The sequence below is a fragment of the Microcebus murinus genome, chromosome 6, assembly GCF_040939455.1.
Source record: "Microcebus murinus isolate Inina chromosome 6, M.murinus_Inina_mat1.0, whole genome shotgun sequence".
In the NCBI taxonomy this organism is placed as follows: Eukaryota; Metazoa; Chordata; class Mammalia; order Primates; family Cheirogaleidae; genus Microcebus; species Microcebus murinus.
Window position 1 is genome coordinate 21,034,827 of NC_134109.1, and position 19,750 is coordinate 21,054,576.

Consider the following 19,750-nt stretch of genomic DNA (forward strand, 5'->3'; position numbering starts at 1 on the left):
ATGAGTACAAGGTTTTTGTTTGGGGTGATGGAAAAGTTTTGGAAATAGAAAATGGTAATGATTGTACAATATGGTGAATATAATTAATGCCATTATATTAAAGTCATTAAAATGGCAAATTTTATTTTATACACATTATATAACTAACCCATTTCTAAGATAATGGCACTAATCCATTTATGAGAACAAAACCCTCATAATCAAATCACTTCTTAAAGGTGCCACTTCTTAATACTATCACAATGGCAATTAAATTTCAACCTGATTTTTGGAGGAGACATTCAAACCATGGGAAGATAGGAAAACAGCATCTAACATTTCTTTTTATTATTATTTCAAAATATTAAGGGAGTACAAGTGTTTTTGTTACATGAATGAATTGCATAATGCTAAAGTCAGGGCTTTTAGCATGCTCATCACAAGAGTAGTGTACATTGTACTCACAGGTAAGTTTTTATCCTCACCCTCCCACTTCTTATTTTCCAATGTCCTTCACACCACTACATGACCATGTGTACCTATCATTTAGCTCCCACTTATTAGTAAGAACATATGGTATTTGTTTTTCCCTTCCCTAGATACTACCCTTAGGATAGTGTTCTCCAGTTCCATGCAAGTTGCTGCAAAAGACATTATTTCATGCAATCTAACCATTTCTGTTCTATTTTTTCTTTCTGCTTCCTCTTATGCATCCAAAGCTTCCTCAGTGTGGTGGTAATCACTAATTGTCCAATAATATCTATTACTTTGAGTTTTCCCTGGGCAGATGGCAAGCCCACTATAAACTACATTTCCTTCCTGCCTTACAACTTTGTGGTCATATTACTGAATTCTGACCAATGGGATGTGAACAGAACATTCCATTGCTATATGCCACTCAGGATCTAGTACCCAAATACAATAAACCCACAGTGTTCCCCTGTCCTTTGCCCCTCACTGTTGGTTGGCAGATAGTGAAAAGTATCCACTTTGGTCTAAAGGAGAAGCTGCCCTCCCCAAGGGACTGCCTATTTCAAATTGCAAACCAAAACATGAGACAAGACAAAACTTGTACCTGGTTAAAGTGACCATATTTTTTGGTCTCTTTGCTACAGAGTCTTGGCTTGTATCCTTAAACTTGGTCTCTGTATGTCACTATGTCTTTCCCTACTTCACTCTGCCTTCATTTTTGGCTCCTAATTTATAGCAACACAGATTGGCTTACTGAAGCTTCAGAAGATTGGTGCTTATCATTAACCTACAGCTTTTTATTTTCTCATAATCCCAATGAGGATTGGTAGGCTTCTTTCTAGGTAACAGCCATGGCTTAACATTGCCTTTCAGCTCCAGATGGAAATCCAGTCTTTACCCTGAAGAATAGAATAGACCAGGGTTTACCAAAAAGGAAGTGGCACTAGCATTAATAAATATCTGCTGCCTCTTGCCCATGCTGAACACAGGGCACACATAGCCAGTCAATCCTGATACTCTGCCTGAGCCTTCTGTCATTTCAGAACTCTTCTCAACCAGTGCTGCAAAGGGCAACTGTTAAACAATAGGAATTAGCAGACCATGTGAAACCTTTTTGCTAGGCTTGGCTTAAAGGAGTATACAATGAGCAGAGTGAAGTAAGAACTAAGATTCATTCTTGAGCACAGAAAATTTTAAAAAGGCTCATAGGGACCTAAAAACTAAAGGGTATTTTAAAACTCTGGCTCAGTTCTAGGACTCTAACTGGCAATCTTCCTTCAGAATTAACTCCTTCTGTTTCTTAAATTGGGTGTGAGGGGTGATGTGACTTCTTCCAGAAAGGAATGTGTCCCAAATATATCATCTATTGCTTTTAAAAATCAACATACCTACACTGTTTCTGTTGTGGTAGGGAATAATAAAATAGGAGGGCAGAAACAGCAGAGGTCTTTATAAAAGAAGTGATGGTGAGGCTGGGAGCAAAATGAACAAATATAGATGAGGTTAAAGGAACTCATCAGTAAAAAATATTGATGAAGGAGAACGGAGGTAGTTTAGTCTTTGCCCAGTCATAGTATGCAGGTCCTGCCTAGGCAGATTTCTTTCTCTGAATCTGCAGATATGGCCCCTCTTAATTTTTAAAACAAATATATTACAGGTTCAAATACTGGGGCTACTAGAGGTTAAGTGACTCACAAAAGGTCATGTACCTACTAAAGATGTGCTCCTGAAGGTAAAGGCTGTGCCTGATTCATTGTCTGTTATCTCTTAGACTTGCACACTGCAAGCACTTGATATAAATTGTGGAATGAAGACTATTTCATGATACTTAACCATGATAAAAATCATTTACAGATCATAAAAAATTCAGGGCAAGCCATCTGTAATTTGGAATTTTCCATTTATGATAAAATATAAATGCCCCTCATACCTAAAGATTCTCATTGGCATGTTTGGCAAAAATGCAACTGCCATTTGAGTTGAATATTGAAACCAGCTGAGCCTAGGATTTATAAACTCATGGGAGAAATCCCTGTCTCTTCCGATTGCAGAATCAAAGCATATATTCATCCAGTATATATTGCATTGCATAGCTGTGCATCTGGACATTCCCACTTTGCATTCATGTGTCTCGATAGTTTTTAACCTGGAAATTTTTTCATGCATTTGTTGATTCATTCAACCACTCATCAGTCACTGTGTGCCTACCTGTGCAAGAAACCAAGGTGATGCCAGTAACAACCAGACGAGGCATCCACCTTCAAAGACCTTCTGATCAGGTAGGAAAGGTGAGACAAGCTACCAAATAATTTTGATGGCCTAAACAACTTCTCAGACTCCACATCTCCACCCATAAGGAGGGGCCACTTGACTTGCACTCCCAACACAAACCTCTTTAGTACTGGAATTCTCAGCTTCAAATCTATCTTGGATCTGGTTCTACTGTGACTTTTTGTCCAATTCTTAATAAAAGCTTCCACTTCAGATATAACCTCATTCTTTATCTCTCTCCATGACGCTCTAAAGACCAAAGACTGACCCTAAAATCTATTCATTCACTCATTTATTGTGTATTTATTTATTTAAAATATTACATTGAGCCAGACCCTATGACAGGTCTGAGGATATAATAATGAACAAAAGCAACCACAGCCATTGCCCTCATGGAGCTACAGTCTACAGGGGGAGTCATACAACAGTCGAATATTCTCTCAAACAAACATAACATCCCTAGAGTGACAGGGCTGTGACAGAGTGGTGCATGATACCGGGAAAATCTATGATGAGGTGTAGGGGGTTAGGGGAGGTAGACTCTACATTGCAATCAGTACTATCTAATAGTAATAGCTAAATCCACACATTCATGTTATCAGCAAACACACTGATGGCAATTCTAATAGAAGTTAATCATTTATTGCTTCCTGTGTGCTTGGTTTCCACTGCCTCTAAGAAATGCCACAACATATTGGTTGGCATTTACTGATTCTGATGATTTCCACATAGCAAAAATATGCCCAATGCACTGAGCATTGTATTTTCCCTGCCTGACATTTCTCCCATACAAAATGTGGCCTAAATCATAGTAGTACCCCATGATAAATCAATAAAGCTGATAAACCTGACCAGTTTCCAGCCCCAGATGTTTCAGCTGTGGTCTGTCTCAATTACATTCCAACTCTCAACTATAATACGAGCTTCCTGATTTTTTTTCAAATGTATACAACTTATGATTTGTTTCTTGAAGTCAAATATTCTGAAAGTATTCTTCTAGCTCATTAGCCTTAAAGTTCAATCTTTTAAAAATCACAGCTTCATTTTTAGTTTTGGTTTGTTGATACTTACTATTCAAGTAGCATACTGTACAATAGAACCTAAAATAAAATCTGGGTAGATGGACAATCTCCTGCCAGACAAGAATGGGCTGGGGAGCCACAGACACCTGCTCTTAACCCCAGCTCCAGGGCCTGGATCTGATCTCTTGTTTCAGGAAAATCCCAGGACAGGACAGTATAGGAAAACCAACCCCAAACCAAGAGGGTGCTGAGGGACCAAAGAACAACCCAGACAACTCCAGCATGACAGGATTCAGATGAGTTTATCAAAGGTTACTTACACAGGGCTCTCACTCCTGGGCAGTATAGGAGCTCCTGGGAGAGTAAAATCCACACCTCCTGCCTGTTTGTGGAGACTTAAATTTCTTTCTGGCAAGTGACGCAGAGCTGTCTCCACATCATCGCATGTTTACAAGTAAGATGACCAACCACGCAAAAGGAGCTACTTAAGAATACCGTTTGTGCTTTGTATTTCTTTCGGCTACCTTGTTTTGACCTATATCGCTAAAGAAATCCGCACAAGTTAAACATTAAAAGTCAGAGGTGGGGAACTTTTATTCTTCCCTCATAAAGGTGCTTCAGGACCTTCCTGAAGGACCATTATGGAAGGGGCTCTTTGAGTGAGGAAACTTATGAGGGATGGATATAACGAAGCTACTTTGGAAAAGACACCTCTCTCCCTATTTTTGCATGGGACACAACCTTGCTCCAGCAGAGAGAAACTGAGAGAAAGCCATCTGGTATCCTGATGGCCTTGATGTCCCAGCAACCAGGCAAAAAGCCATGGTAACCTAGAGTACAACGGAAGCTTCCAGACTTCCCAAAGAAACCATAGTAAGTAGCTGTGGCCGGCAAATTTGGGTGCCCAGCCATCAGCCATTCTTCCTGGCCATGAGAACCCCAATTTTGTCCACTGGCAATGTACTCAATCCCAGGGGAAGAATCACAATCAATTTAAATCATTCTTAGCAATTTCACAGCCCTTTGCAAATGACTGTTCTACAGGTGGATGTGAGACCTAGTTCTGTCCAAAAGGAGGTTCTAGCCTACTAGAAGCTTCTGAGAATTTTTGCCTTTTCAAATAAGGGAGAAACACACAAGGAGATGCTTCCTGTTTCTCCCTATCTGCTTTTCACATTTTCCACTATAAAAGGGAGAAAATAGGAGTAGGAAAGCAAAGAAGGGACTGAGGCTTGAGAAGAGAGAAGGAGCTGAATTCCAAGAGTCCAGGCTAGGTCACAGTGGCCAGGTGACTAGCCCTCTCTGCTGTGGAATCATGATTGGCAAATTGTGCCTATTAACCTCTGCCCCTTGTGTGGCTGGTACACAATGAAGATAATGAGGGTATCTGAGTGAGGGCCTGTGTTCTGCCAAGACTCAGACATGGTACAAATGGAAAGCATTATCATCTCGTTATCCCTCATTTCAGGAGGGGTCCTCATTAACAACTGGAAGCTGTATCCTGCCATAGCCATAAAGCAATAAACGGTATAGAAATGAGCCATGAATTACTTCTAATTGCACTACCCCATCACATCAGAGCCAGAGACTGCTCCAAATTAATGCTCAGCAAATTTAAAGCAGATATAGGGATATAATTTTCTATGCAATACTTAATTAGCCTCCAGAAACTGCTACCATGGGGCAGTACCTCAGAGCGTTCGATGCATCTCCCAAAGAGCAACTGCAGTCATGATCCACAGTATAAAAGGAAAGTATGACCCCCTCCCAGAATTTGCAACCCTTTCTAATTGCTCACAGACTGTGATCAGAAAGGATGTCCTAGTGGCTAAATGTGCAGTTGGCTTCTTACTTAATAAAGTGGACAATATCGTTCCTTTATGGCTATAGCTATGCTACAGCAAGCCCCTTCATTGCTTCTCTGTGGTCCTGTCAATGATCTCACTGAGACAGTTGTGGCTCTTTATGTATATAGTTTAGAACAGTATCGAGACCAACCATAAACTCTAGCTGCCAATGAAGGAGTTGCAGAACTCATCTGATTCCATAGCCCTCTGTTCAATAACTGCTTAGGGTGTCATTGCATTCAACATCAGGGTTTAACCTGGACCGGAGTTGAAAAAGTGTAGGACTCGCATGGGAAGGCACAACTTACAGCATGGCCAGTCATCCCCACCAATGACAAAAGCAGCACAAGTTTATTTTCTTCTCCACTGGCTTAGGAGTTGAAAAAGGTCTTTGGAACTGGCTATAGAAAACGTGTCATTGGATTCTCTTTTGTGATACAAGATTTTCAGTGTCTAATCCTCCTTACTTCCTTGGACTCTGGACATCATTGCTTGGAAGGTATAATTATACTCATTAGAATATAGAAGACCTAAAACCAGCTGGAAAAGTCTCTCCTTCAAATTTTTCAAAAAAACTAATTATATCACAGAAGCAAAAACATGGTAATTAAAATGACCATTATGTAGCAAGCTTCCTATAATTATTGTTACTCATTTTGGCAACTGGGAGTTTGAGGATTTGAATTTTATTTTCCAAGCCATAAATGTGAGAAAAGCAATGTATTTACTTTACTGTTGATCACTGGGAATTAATTTTCACCCATTTCCTCAGACTTCTTTAGAGGACATATCGTTCCTCTTTATCCTTATTATCGATTTTTAAAGGATAGTTTTCCTTTCTGTTCTTCTCAGACCTCACTGAAAAATATCCTTCTTGGTCTGTGCCAAACACAGGACTCAAGGCAAAGCCTCTCTGGCTTTTCATATTCTCCAAACCCTTTATTTTTCCTTTTCTCGGTCTTCAGCAAGCAAAAGTTAACATTACAGAATTGTACAAACCCATCTGAATAATTTGTTAAATTTCCTAGTATTAACTATCATAATCATTTACTAATTATTGCTAAATCTATGCCCAAGCTGTTAGGTTTCATCTAATCACCACTCTATATAATAGTGTCCAACACATACACAATACTGAAAGATATAGTATGAGGGCAAAAAAAATTAGAAGGAAATGGCAGGGAAGGAACACAGAATTTTTATAAAATAGAATAAAGACCAAGGAAGGAGGGTAAGAATTGAGTTGCTATTCTATGAAAAGCCATAAGAAAAATAAGTGCTATTTTCTGCAGCTATTTTACATCAGGTATGATGTTGGACATGCTACATGCATTAATCATGTACCTAAAAGCATCAGAGATTCAACAGATACCAAAAAAAAGCCTTCTTGGAGCCTCCCTTATATCTAACTAAAAGCAGCAACTTCTTGGAAATAAGGCTGCCCTATATTCCTCTTCAGGGCAAATCTAATCCTAGAAGAGAGAGCATAAAGCTTACCCCAAATCCCTTCTCCAGTGATTTGGATTTATCACCCCTGAAGGAGACAGAAAGACCACTTACACCTGTATAAACAAACAGTATCACAAACTCTTGTTTCCTGTTTGTTCTCCTGAAAATCTATTTGTCTTTCCAACAACTTTCTACATTAGGTGCCTTTCTCCCCCTCCCCCTCACCTATTAAAATGGTATATAAGCTCCAGATTTGAATCACCTCATTGAGTTACTCATCACTGAGTTCTCCCATGGGAGGCACATCGCACATGTAAATAAACTACCTTGTTCTCCTGTTGTTCTGTCTTTTGTCACTTTAATGCATGGCCCCGTTTACCTAGCCTAAGAGGATAGAGGTGAAGTTTTTCCTACTCTATGCTATCTTTATACAGATCCAATGTATTCACCTATATCGCTTTTCTTTTGCCTGAAGAACTTTTTAAAACATTTCTTGCAGGGCAGGTCTGCTGCTAATGAATTCTTTTGATATATATTTTGTCTCAGAAAATCTTTGTTTCTTCTTCCTTTTTGAAAGATAATATTGTTGGATATAGAATTCTAGGTTAGTGGGGTTTTTTTTTCTTTCAACACCTTTAAAATTTCATTGTACTTTCTTCTTTCTGGCACGGTTTCTAAAGAGAAGTCTGCTATAATTTTTATCCTTGTTCCTGTATAGACAAGGTGATTTTTTTTTCCTCTAGCTTCCTTCAAGATTTTCTTTTTGTCCTTGACTTCTTGTAGTTTGATATTATACACAAGTGTGTGGAGGGGTTTTTTTTTGAAATTTATTATGCTTGATGTCCTCTGTGCTTCCTGGATTTGTAGACTGGTATCTGTCATTAATCTTGGAAAATTCTTAGCAATTATTATTTCAAATACTTCTCTTTTCTTTCTTCCTCTCCTTTTAGTATTCTAATTAGGTATATGTTAAACCCTTTCATATTATCTCACAGGTTTTTCATTTTTTTTTCTTTTTGCCTTTTAGCTTGGGAAATTTCTATTGACCTATCTCTAACTTCCCTGATTTTTTCCCTCAGTTATGTCAAGTCAACTGATGAGCGCCTCCCTCCCAAAGGCATTCTTCATTTCTGTTACTGAGTTTTTGATTTCTGGCATTTCCTTTTGATTATTTCTTACATGCTCTATCTCTCTGCTTACATTTCCCATCTACTTTTGCATATTGCCCACTTTTTCCATTACAACCCTTACCATAATAATCCTAGTTATTTTCACGCCCTGCCTGATAATTTTAGCATCTCTGTCATATCTGAGTCTGGTTCTGATGACTATATTTTCTACAGGCTGGTTTTCTTATCTTTTGGCAAGCCTTGTAATTTTTTATTGAAAGTTGACTATGCAGTATCAGGTAATAGGAACTGAAGATTTAAATAGGCATTAGTATGAGGATTTATGTAAACCTGGTTAGGAATTGGACTGTACTCATGTTTGCTGTAATTATAAGCACCAGAGGCTTCAAATTCCTCTACTATCCTTCATTTTATCTCCCCTCTTCACTTTGGGGCTTCTCGGTGTACTTTCAGCTATAACCACTGTTATTTTACTGGAGCCTTTTGATGTGGTGCTAGGGTGTAAGGCAGGGGGGTCATTCTATAATGTTTAAATTATGTCTCCATCTTTTAATAAGCTTATGTCTCAGGGCTGTGGCCTTCATGAGTATTTCTGTCCCTCCTCCACTGGTGTATTTTTTTTCCCTTGCTCCCTACACTCTCCCCTGGCTTTAGCATTCCCAACATATTTCCTCAAAACCTTGACTCCTGTTGAAAATATTTTTTGTTCCCTATTTAAGACAGACAGGGAAGATGAAGAAGTTTCAAGGGAACAAGGATTTCCCTTCCTCCTGCTGAAATAAAGTTCAGAACTGTGCTCTGGCAAAAGACCTTTCCTCTGTAGAATGTGCCTGTATTATGGAGACATCTCAGGGCATATTTCACAATTGTTACTTTTTCCCTGTCCCTGCCACGGTCACAAGAGGATCTTTCTTGGACCTTTACTATGTGAACTTAGCAGAGTTTCTGCAGGAAAAACCCAGGAAAATGTGCCTCCACACACACACCTACAAGGCTGGGCTCCACTCTCAAGCAAGTCCATATTCAGCTGGCAGCAATTTGTCAAAATTTCCATCTAAGTGTCTCTGTGAGTTTACAGCTCCAGTGGCTTATGCCCCAGGTAAGCAGATCTCAGTTGCTGTATCTCTCTAGATGTTCCAGCCTCTCAAGATTTGAGGATAAATCTTTTGAGACTTACCCTGCAGCTCCAGTTCTCAGATTCAAGCAAAGCAGGTGATTGTTCAGTTTTTCCAGCTTTTTCTTGAGAGTTTACAGATAAGAGTTGTCTTAGGCATGAGAAAAATATCTAGGACAACTTCTAAGCTCTTTATATGTCAGAGCTAAAACTGGAAGGAATCATGCTTTTTAGATAAGGACAATTGGGGAAAACCAATAAAGAATAAATTAAAGTTTGATTAACCAGACATAGCAAAGTCTGAAGAAGTCAGATCCTTTCAGAAATTTCATTATTTATTTCTGGTATTTAAATTCCATCTATAAGCCATGGAAAGTGAGAAAAGATTCCAGACTTCCTCTGGAATGACTACCACAAATGCTGATCCATTAAATACTCTTTGAGGGTAGGGAGGAAGATGCCCATTACTAAAAAGTTCAGGAAATATTATGTTCTATATTGCCTTAACAGAAATATTATAACATATGCTAGTTATAATAAAGGCTCAGAAAAATCCTGCATTAAAACTCACATGTTCATGTTATTTATATCAAATATTTCCCACACTTATATGACTATGGAATTCTTTTATGCTCTCCTTTATACCAAGCAATATCTTGATAGACAGAATAATAGCACCCCAAAAATGCCCACATCTTAATTCCTAAAATTTATGAACATGTACCTGATTGGCAAAAGGGACTTTCAAAACTTTATTAAGTTACAGGTCTTGAGATGTAGAAATGATCCTTGATTAACTGCATAGCTCAAGATAATCATAAGGGTCCCTGAGGGAGGCAGGCAGGTCAGAAGCAGGGAGAAGGCAATGATACGTGGAAGCAGAGAGAGATTTGAAGATGTTATACTGCTGGCTTTGAAGATGGAGGAAGAGACCACAAGCCAAGGAATGAAGGGAGTCTCTAGAAGCTGAAAAAAGCAAGAAATAGTTCTCCCCTAGAGCCTCTAAAGGAACCAACCATTCTGACACCTTGGTTTTTTGGTGGTTTTTTTTAGCACAATAAGATTGACTCAGGACTTCTGACTTCCAGAAATGTAAGATAATAAATTTGTGTTGCTTTAAGCCACTAAATTTGTGGTGATTTGTTATAGCAGCAATAAGAAACTAATACAATATCCTACAGTATTAGTCTTCAATGAAAAATCTCTAGGAAATGCTATGCTACAGACAAAGTATGATGTTAGACATTATGAGGAATACAACGAGAAACAGATTATGTCTATGCTCTTAATAATTCTATAAATTAGCAGAGTCAGCAGAAAAGTAAAGAGCTGATACAAGACAATGTGAAAAAAGAAATCTACTTTCTAAAGATATTATCATTGAGGGATCACCAAAAAGCGAGATTAATTTTTACCATATGTATCAGAGAAATTCAACATATATTTGTTCAAAACTCACCGGGTGAGATATGCCAGAGTAGCTATAGAGATGAACAAGAAATGGTTTATATTTCTCCTTTGATGAATAAACTATTTTTATTCATCAGAGCCAAGTCAATCAAAACAAAACTGGTTACAGTCTACCTTCAAAGTAAAATAGCTTTAATAGTCTCATGGCAAATTTGTATCTGATATATATAGTTAAAGGTATTTAAATGACTGAATGACAGAATTCAATGAGAAACTACACAGGTCTAAAGCATTCATTTCATATTAGCAATATGGAAATAGATGTGACATTTTGATCTCTCATCCCATTCATAAAATCTTCATAGGCACTATCTCATTTTATTCTCAAAATATTTAGGAATAAGCCGGGCGCGGTGGCTCACGCCTGTAATCCTAGCACTCTGGGAGGCTGAGGCGGGCGGATTGCTCGAGGTCAGGAGTTCGAAACCAGCCTGAGCAAGAGCAAGACCCCGTCTCTACTATAAATAGAAAGAAATTAATTGGCCAACTAATATATATATAAAATTAGCCGGGCATGGTGGCACATGCCTGTAGTCCCAGCTACTCGGGAGGCTGAGGCAGCAGGATTGCTTGAGCCCAGGAATTTGAGGTTGCTGTGAGCTAGGCTGACGCCACGGCACTCACTCTAGCCTGGGCAACAAGCGAGACTCTGTCTCAAAAAAAAAAAAAAAAAATATTTAGGAATAAAAATATTAATACTGCCATACCCACCTTAGATAGGGAAACTGGCATTCCATGAGTTAGAACCCAAATCTACCACCTTTTCTGTAAATAAAATAGGCAATTGAGCATAGGTAAGGTTTGTGACCAGTCATGCGGCATGATCAAATTTATGAATTTCATTGCCTTTTTTTTTACTTATCCCAAATCACTAGAGATGCCAAATAGAGATATACAGTAATAGCTTAGCAATGAATAAGTCACAAAACATTGAAGCTATATATTTTGTGTTAAAACTTGATATTATCAATATAAGAAATTAGAATTGAAAAGGAAAACACTTTATTTACCTACATACCACAATCCATGAGAGACAAATGCATGTTGTCGTAGAAAATGCTTCCTCAGTGCATGGCAGTTACAGAGTCTTTCTCTATCTTATCTTTGCTTGGAGCCTCTAATGCAAACACCAAGGCCCTAAAAATAAAAAGAGGGCACAAGTCTACAGATATTTTTTTAACAAATATTGTTCATTTTATCCCTAAATTCCAAGTTCTTATGAAACTTTGTTTCAATCTAGGTAAAAAAATAAAAGTCATCATTTAGGTGATTATTTAAGTCATAAACCTTGAGAAATGGTTATCGAAAGCAGCTAATGATCTAGCCTTTCAGCTAATGTAGGTTAACACTCTAATAAACCATTTGTTAATTGCAGCAATTGACTGATTGCAAGAGAATTATGGCTATTATAACTCTGTTTCATGAGTGGTAGTAGAGGAAAGACACACTTGGATGGGGACAGGGTGTGCAAGCACACCAAAAGGTGACTATAGAGAAAATGATTGTCACCTGTCACTAAAAGGTCCCCCTTACAAAGAATGAGAAGGGAAGTAGAGTTACCCTGATATAAGGATACTGTGAATAAGACTATGGGAAATATTAGTATTGGTATAAAAACAAAAATTCTATAAACTAAGATGTGCTTAAATGTGTCCTCAGTAAAAAATGGACATTGAATACAATGATGAAAGTTTGGAACCCCTCAAGCACTGAGCATGGAGAGAACTTTTGCCTTTAAAAGAAGTCTTTACAAATGCAATTAAAAATACACTTCTCAAAAATGTGTATTATTATTGAGGTTGAAAATCAGAATCATACATTCCTGACAATTATTGACATTTTTTTTAAATAAGGACATTTTTAAAGGCAGAATCATGCAGTTTTAGTTAGGATTATATTTAATGATTGTGAAGAAAAATAGTCAAGATAAAAGGCTTAAGATAGATTTTTTAATTCTCACTTGTATAAAAGAGTCCATGCTGGTGGATGACTTTAGCCACATGAAGTCATCAGAGACCCAGGTCTCTGATGACCCCATCACAATAACTCCAGGATGTGGTTTTATCTTCATGAGGATGGTTCCAAGAGCAACACCTATCAAACTGGTGCTCTCAGCAGCAGGATAAAGGAGAGGAAGACAGTCTTGACCCTCTGTGTAGTGAAAAATCAATGTTATCCAAAGAGAGGTCTGGCCTTTTCCCTCAACTACTGGGAGGTGATCTCTTGGCCCTCAGAATCCTCTGCATGATAGGACTATCTTTGTTTGCCTGAGGTCTTTGACCACTGGACAGTCTAACAATGTGATTTATAACAGAGGCCACATAGTATTGGTTCTGACTTCCAGAGTAACTAGACACTGTGGCTATTAGCCAACCTCCAGGAAGAGTTGCAAACTACAGATGAGCTACACAGGCAACATGTGATGGAGAACTAATAGAAACTCTTGACACCAAGGCTCAAGTGAATTTCTCTGCATGGCAATATTACATGTGTATTGTCATACGTCATAACCAGGAGGAGTTAACACTGTCTTTAATGGGAAGAGAACAACTAGAAGTTCTGCATTTGGGCCTCACCTGGCCTCTGCCTTATGCATCTCTTACCTTGGATAATTTTAATTTGTACCATTCTCCTGCAATAAACCATAACTGTGAATATGACAGCTTTACTTTGTGAGTTTGCTAAGTGAATCTTTCTAGTGAATTATTGAAACTGAAGGTGGTTTGTGAACCCCCTAAACTTGAAATTGGTATTAGATGTGAGGGAAGACTTATGTGGACGGTGCCCCCTACTCTAAACTGCATAGTTAGCTAAAACTCTCACACTCTCCTTTTTAAGAGGCATTTTAGGAGTACCGCATAACCCTTCCATTCACTTCTCATTGACCAGAACCTGTTCATATGAACACACCTATCTGCAAAGAAAACTAGGAAATGTTGTCTTTTGTCTAGGCATGTTTCTGCTTTTACTTAATCAGGAATTTTATTTCCTAAAAAGAGAAAAATAATGGGCCCATACACTGTGGTAAATCTACCTTCTGTAAATACAGACTAAAGAATATCTATAATTATAAAGATTCTTCATTCTTAGATATTAGATGAAGGACAAAATGAGAAATTGATGTTTTAAAGACAGTCAAGAATTTTTCATTTAACAGAAAGCTTTGGTGTCAAATATCACTTTTTACCATATAATTTGTTTGTTGCTTCCAAGCTTGATAACTTTACATTATGTCAAACGTATTTCAGTCCTCCCTTTCCCATGATTTCACTTTCTGTTGGTACTATCTACGGTTTCAGGCATCCACCTGGGGAGCTTGGAATGTAGACTATGTGGATGAAAGGGGACTACCGTATTCTTTATATTTGCAAAAAATAGAGGCAATTTGGTTGCAGGTATGTGTCAAGTGTGATATGTTTGGTGTCATATAAAAAGTAATACTCTATCAGGGAAGTATTATTTCAATTTTATAGGTAAGAAAACTGTAGCTCAGGCTAGCCAATGGCTAGCCCTTCAGGGCTTGATAGATTCAGGGTCCAGTATTCTTTTCAAATAATAGGATTTCCACGTTGGCTCCACGTCACTGCTTACTGAAGGTCAAGACAGATGCTATTTTGACAGGGTAATGTCCTCCCACTGCCATGTTGATCTGGGCTGACAACACTGGAGGTTCCCTTTGCTTTCCAGGGAAAGAAAGTCTGAATCATAGGTGAATTGTGTCAATAAACTCTTACAAGCCTACTTTTGCCCTTTCTTTCTCCTTTCAGGCACTTATTTTATTTCTGCCTTGTAAATTTAAAGCATTTTGGTTGTTCTTTTTCAAACTAAGTCTCTCTGCAGTTCAGTAGTATTATTTCCAAAGTCTGCCAAGTCTTCTCTGGACACCCATCCTTCCGCAGGGTCACCTCTACTGACTTACGATGATTTGGCTTTAAATCTGCCCTTGGGTCTCTTAATCAGCCTGTGACATAAATGTCCCCTGGACTAGCATTCTTTAAATTTCCACGCAGCAACCAATTTGCAGTAAGTATAGATTTCATCACACAAACTCATATGCAAGAATGTAGCTTTCTTTATAGAACTAAATTTGTTTTACTATGCTTATTTTCCTCAAGATGCTGGGAAGGACCCCTCCATCTCTTTGTTCCAGGGATGGCTCTGAGTTTGGGGGCAGAAGGGTTATATGATTCCTATGCGGGGGTGCAGAGGATGGGCTTCTGGGCCTCCCTGTGGTCATCTCTCCATGCAGCATCCAGGAGACATCCCCATCCCCCTATCACCTTTGTCATCCACCAGAGCAGACCAATGCTGGTCACTCTCATCAAGTCAAACGCTTTCTTCCAGCCATATCCAAGTCCTTCCGAACACCCATGGGGATGATTTTCCTGCTTCTGCCCCTTGCTGAGACTCCAGGAACTCTGTACTGGCATGCCACACCTGGCCACAGAGACACTCCAGGTGGCTGCTTCTCCTGTCTCTCCAGCATGCTGAGCAATGGGAACTCCAAGGCCTTGCAGCTTCCACAGGCTCCCTCTGGTAGAGGAAACAGGGTTTTTCTGCTCAAGCTCTACCAGTGTTATCTGGGGCTTCTATTTTTCTCCCTGTATCCTCTTAGCCTTCCCTGGGGAGGAGTCCAGAAATCCCTTCTCAGGAAACCAACAGTGTCTATACTTTCCTTCATTCCCTCTATCCTGGGAAGCTTTTCTAGTCTCAGGATCCAAAAGTGCCAGATAATTACATGTTTTTCTACATCTTCAGTGGTTTCAGTCTGGATTTTCAAAATGTAAAAGCCTTGACTTTTTCTGCCATAATAATCCTTTCCTGGGTTATTTGTATTACAGAGGCATAATGCCTCTTAAAGTGGTACCCAGAGACCAACAGCATCAATACCACCTAGAAACTCATTATGATATAAATTTTCAGGCCCTAACCCAGACTTACTGACTCAAAAACCCTGGGGTAGCACCCAGAAATCTATAATTTAAGGAGCTCTCCAGGTGATTCTGATGCAAGCTCAAGTTTGACGAATATAGTAGAAGCTTGGCTTCTAGAGTCAGACTTCTTCAGTCTTACGAGCTGTGTGACTCAGGGCAAGTGGCTTAACATCTCTGTGTCTCAGTTACCACATCTATAAAATGGAGATGATATTTGTATGTCCCCCAGGTTGAGGCTTTTGTAATGATTACATGGGCTAATAATATATGTAAGTACTTATTGTAGGGACTGGGCATATAATTAGCACTAAAAAATAGATACACTCTTATCATTATATCTTTTGACTGAAACTCAAATTATGGACAGGGTTGGGGCAACAGAAGATGTCAGAGAAAGAGTCTCAGTTACTATTTAAAATATAATAACAACACACAAAATTTGAAGAAAATAACATAGTCTCCTTTCAATCCCTTTAAATTGATTCTATAATTCACATTTTGTATTAGTCAGCCTTCTCACTTTTTCACTTCAAATTAAATATTGCATGGAACCATACAAAATATATTTTCTAAAGCAAATCATTCAGTACTTTTACCAAAAGAATGGAACAATTATGTGGGAACTAATTTCGATATCCTGTCAAACACTGTTTCATCTGCCCACAAGCAGCTGACCAAAGTGCTGGTTTACTGGTTTTACACATTCAGATATTGTGTGAAAGAACCATACTGCTGGCTGAGCAACTGGAAAGAGTTTTAAAATGCAAATTCTTTTTCTTCAATAAAATTTGACCAGTATTACCATATACAAGCTGAGATTACATACTGAGTAAATTACCTGTTGAAAAAAAAATTTGCTCACTTGTTCATGAGGTGAATTTAATTCTTCAAGGAAGCCAATGTCCCATTTAGTAATTTAGGTAATTTACTAAACATTAGATTTTTCCAAGAAACACTCACTTCACCTGATTCATTGGCACACCTCTGGTGATGAGGTCAGTCACAGATTTGAAAAGTAATACCTTCCCCAACTCTGTGACACTATCACCTATATGACTAATGACCTATTTAAGATGGGGTGTTTCCTGATGTCAACATTCTCTCTGAAGTTTTTCCACAAATACAGGATACCTTCATTAATAAAAATCAAGAACAATTGATAATAACTGAAAATCTTTGCCTTTACTACTTTCTTATAATATTCAAGAAGGGCAAGTAACAGAAATACACACACACACACACACACACACACACACACATATATATATATATATGTGTATATATATATATGGATTATCTACATTTTTCTAAATCTGCCAACCATCTCCTTCATTTTGGATAGCTTTTCCTTACCACAATCACAATAAAAAATAGTCTAGTGTCGAGCATCCTATTGAAATAAAAAAAAAAATAGGTTTAAAAAATCCATACATTTTTCATATAATATAAAACATCTGGGTATTTGAAAATATCACTTTGTTGCTAATCTTTTAAGCTTCATGTTGGTGATGTATCATGAAACTATGACAATAAGTTAAAACGGATTAAATAAAATCACAACATTTTTAAGTTGGAGAGAGCCTTACTGATTAATCATCTCAACTAACTCAAGTACAGGAAAACTTGCAAGCTTAAACTCTTCTTTAAACACTATAGATTTACAAATGCATGGACTGAAGTTTACAGACTTTGCAAACCTAATCTTTCCACATGTATTGTTGATGCATCTTCATTTTCTAGGACTCTCCTGGCCACTGGAAGTTCTGAAGCTGAATAAGACCTAGTTTCTTTCTGACACAGTGTGTGCTGTGTAACAGAAGAACTAAGACACACCAAATTATAAGGTACTAGTTTAGATGGAGGGTAGGCATCTTGAATTGGAATGGCAGGGCATTATGCTTAAAGGTAGATAGAAACCAGATGACAAAAGACCTCATCTATTATCAACAACAAACATTGATTTTTATCATATGCCACTGTGCTAAGAGTCTTACCTACATCATTTCATGTAATTCTCATGATAACCCTGTGAGGTAGGTTCTGGCATTATCTTTTTGTACATGAAAGAACCAAAGTAGCATAAGGCTAGTGCATTGCCCAAGGTCAAATGGACAAATAGGTAAAATCAGGACTCAAACTTGTCTGACTCCAAGATCCATTCATTCTCTTTAACTGTCTCTTCCTGTGCAGGAGTATTACATAATCAAGCTCTTCTTTTGGAAGATTAATTTGGCAACAGCACGGAGCCTGCACTGTCTTTTTCCTGGCCCACAGAACAAGCAGGAATGCTAAATGATAGTTTCTTTTGCCCATTTAGAGATTTATGAGAAAATCATTTCATACTTCTTGGATTTAAAATGCTAATTTAACACATCCTTTTGCTTCAACTTTTTTTTAATTTAAATCATGAGCTGTGATCTGACCCTTTTCTAATTCCCAGGCTCTTTCTCCCTCCCCTCCACTTTCTCTCAGCAGAGACAATTTCTCTCTCTCTTTCAGTGACCATTATTGCTTTCCTAAAGCCCTGGGCAAACAGACAAGCCTTCCCATCCAGGCTAATCATCAAAGTAGGTACAAAGAGAGTAGAGGGGAGGGAGAGAATCTGCTCATATAATTACAAACAATAGCAAACAAAGCTTCCTCCATCCCTTAATGCTGAAATGTATCCCTTCAAACTAATTAGTTTTGGGGGGACTGCTAATAAATCCTAATATTTCTCAAAGAGAAATGGCTTGTAATTTAATTGATATTAAGCTGTTATTGAAGTTTACGCTAATTAAATCTGGGCTTCAATAGCAATTAATCCCAGGAATAATCTGAAAATGTAAATAATGTAATAAAGTAAATAACTCTGCATGACTCTCCCACAAAAAGCGACAGGCAGAATAAGGTTGGAGGGTGGCCCCAAGTTCATGTGAAGGGAGCAAAAGGAGAAACTGTTTCTTGCCTTCTGAGAACAGAACATTTGCTCTTTAACAAGCATAGCTATATTCCATATGTATTTCCTCCAGAGAATGGATCTCCATTGTAAATGTTGAAGGTTAGCTCCAGAGGTGTTTTCTATGAACAAATGGCTTGTCAAGGTCTGCCTGGGAAGAAGATGAACTAAACAGCGTGGAGGTACAAGAAAATCTCCAAGGACACATGCCTGAAATCACATCCTAGCATACATTAATATATGCTGCTCTCTCTTTTGGTATGTCAAATTAACTCCTGGTCTTCACACCTATGAAAACACCCATTCGTGTGTATATTCCCTCCATCGCTTCCATTCACCACCCACTAGTCCCAAAGAAATGAAATGATCCCAGTTATATACATGCTGTATCTCTGGGGCCATTTTCCCAATACAGACTATTTAGGTTGTACAATATATTGTTTTCAAGTCTTGCAAAATTTTCCAAGTAAAACTTCATGTAGCTACAGAAATTTAAAGGAGCTGCTTATAGAATAAAATATCTATTTGCCAAAGAGATTATCCATTGTATCCAGTCTTAGAGGCTCTTGAGCATATGAAAAGCTAAAACTCCTGCCCCTGTGTTGCTTTGGTCACAGTATAGTTCTCAGATGTTCAGTATTCCCAGTGAAGGAGACAAGCTATCAGCCAACTCCCCTCTGGGCTGAAGTCAGCAAGGCCTGTGTCTCTCTTGACAGCCCCATTATCCCTCAAGAAGCCAACTCCTGTGTACTCTGTTGGATCTCCCTTTGTGGAATTCCCTGTCTAACTTGCAATATTGTAGGCATGAAATGAGATGATGTTGGAGGGGGCTCTAATTACCAAAGCTCTCTAAAAACACATGGCTATTATCTTGGAAGAATAACTGAAATAAACTACAAATCTTTCTGAATATGTTTTCCCAAGTCATCAGTGTCTAAACAGGGAAGTGAAGACTTGGAAGGTACAGGACAATCATTAGGCAAGTACATTACGTAGTTATTTACAGTGTTATACTAGGCATCTCCATCTGTAACACTGAACTTAACTCAAAATCTTCCTCTGATAGACATGTATTTGCCTCCACTTTAGAGACGAGAAAATCGAGGCACCAAGTGTGGTGTATCT

At 38.3% G+C, this 19,750-nt stretch overlaps 1 long non-coding RNA gene across 1 annotated transcript in view; it reads right to left on the reverse strand.

Moving 5' to 3' along the window:
* Window positions 1–19,750, reverse strand: part of LOC105867926 (uncharacterized) — a 473,857-nt gene that overhangs the window by 190,444 nt on the left and 263,663 nt on the right. The window contains exon 4 of the long non-coding RNA XR_012919616.1: window positions 11,764–11,890. This is a non-coding gene — a long non-coding RNA (uncharacterized LOC105867926). The remainder of the gene's footprint in view (window positions 1–11,763; window positions 11,891–19,750) is intronic.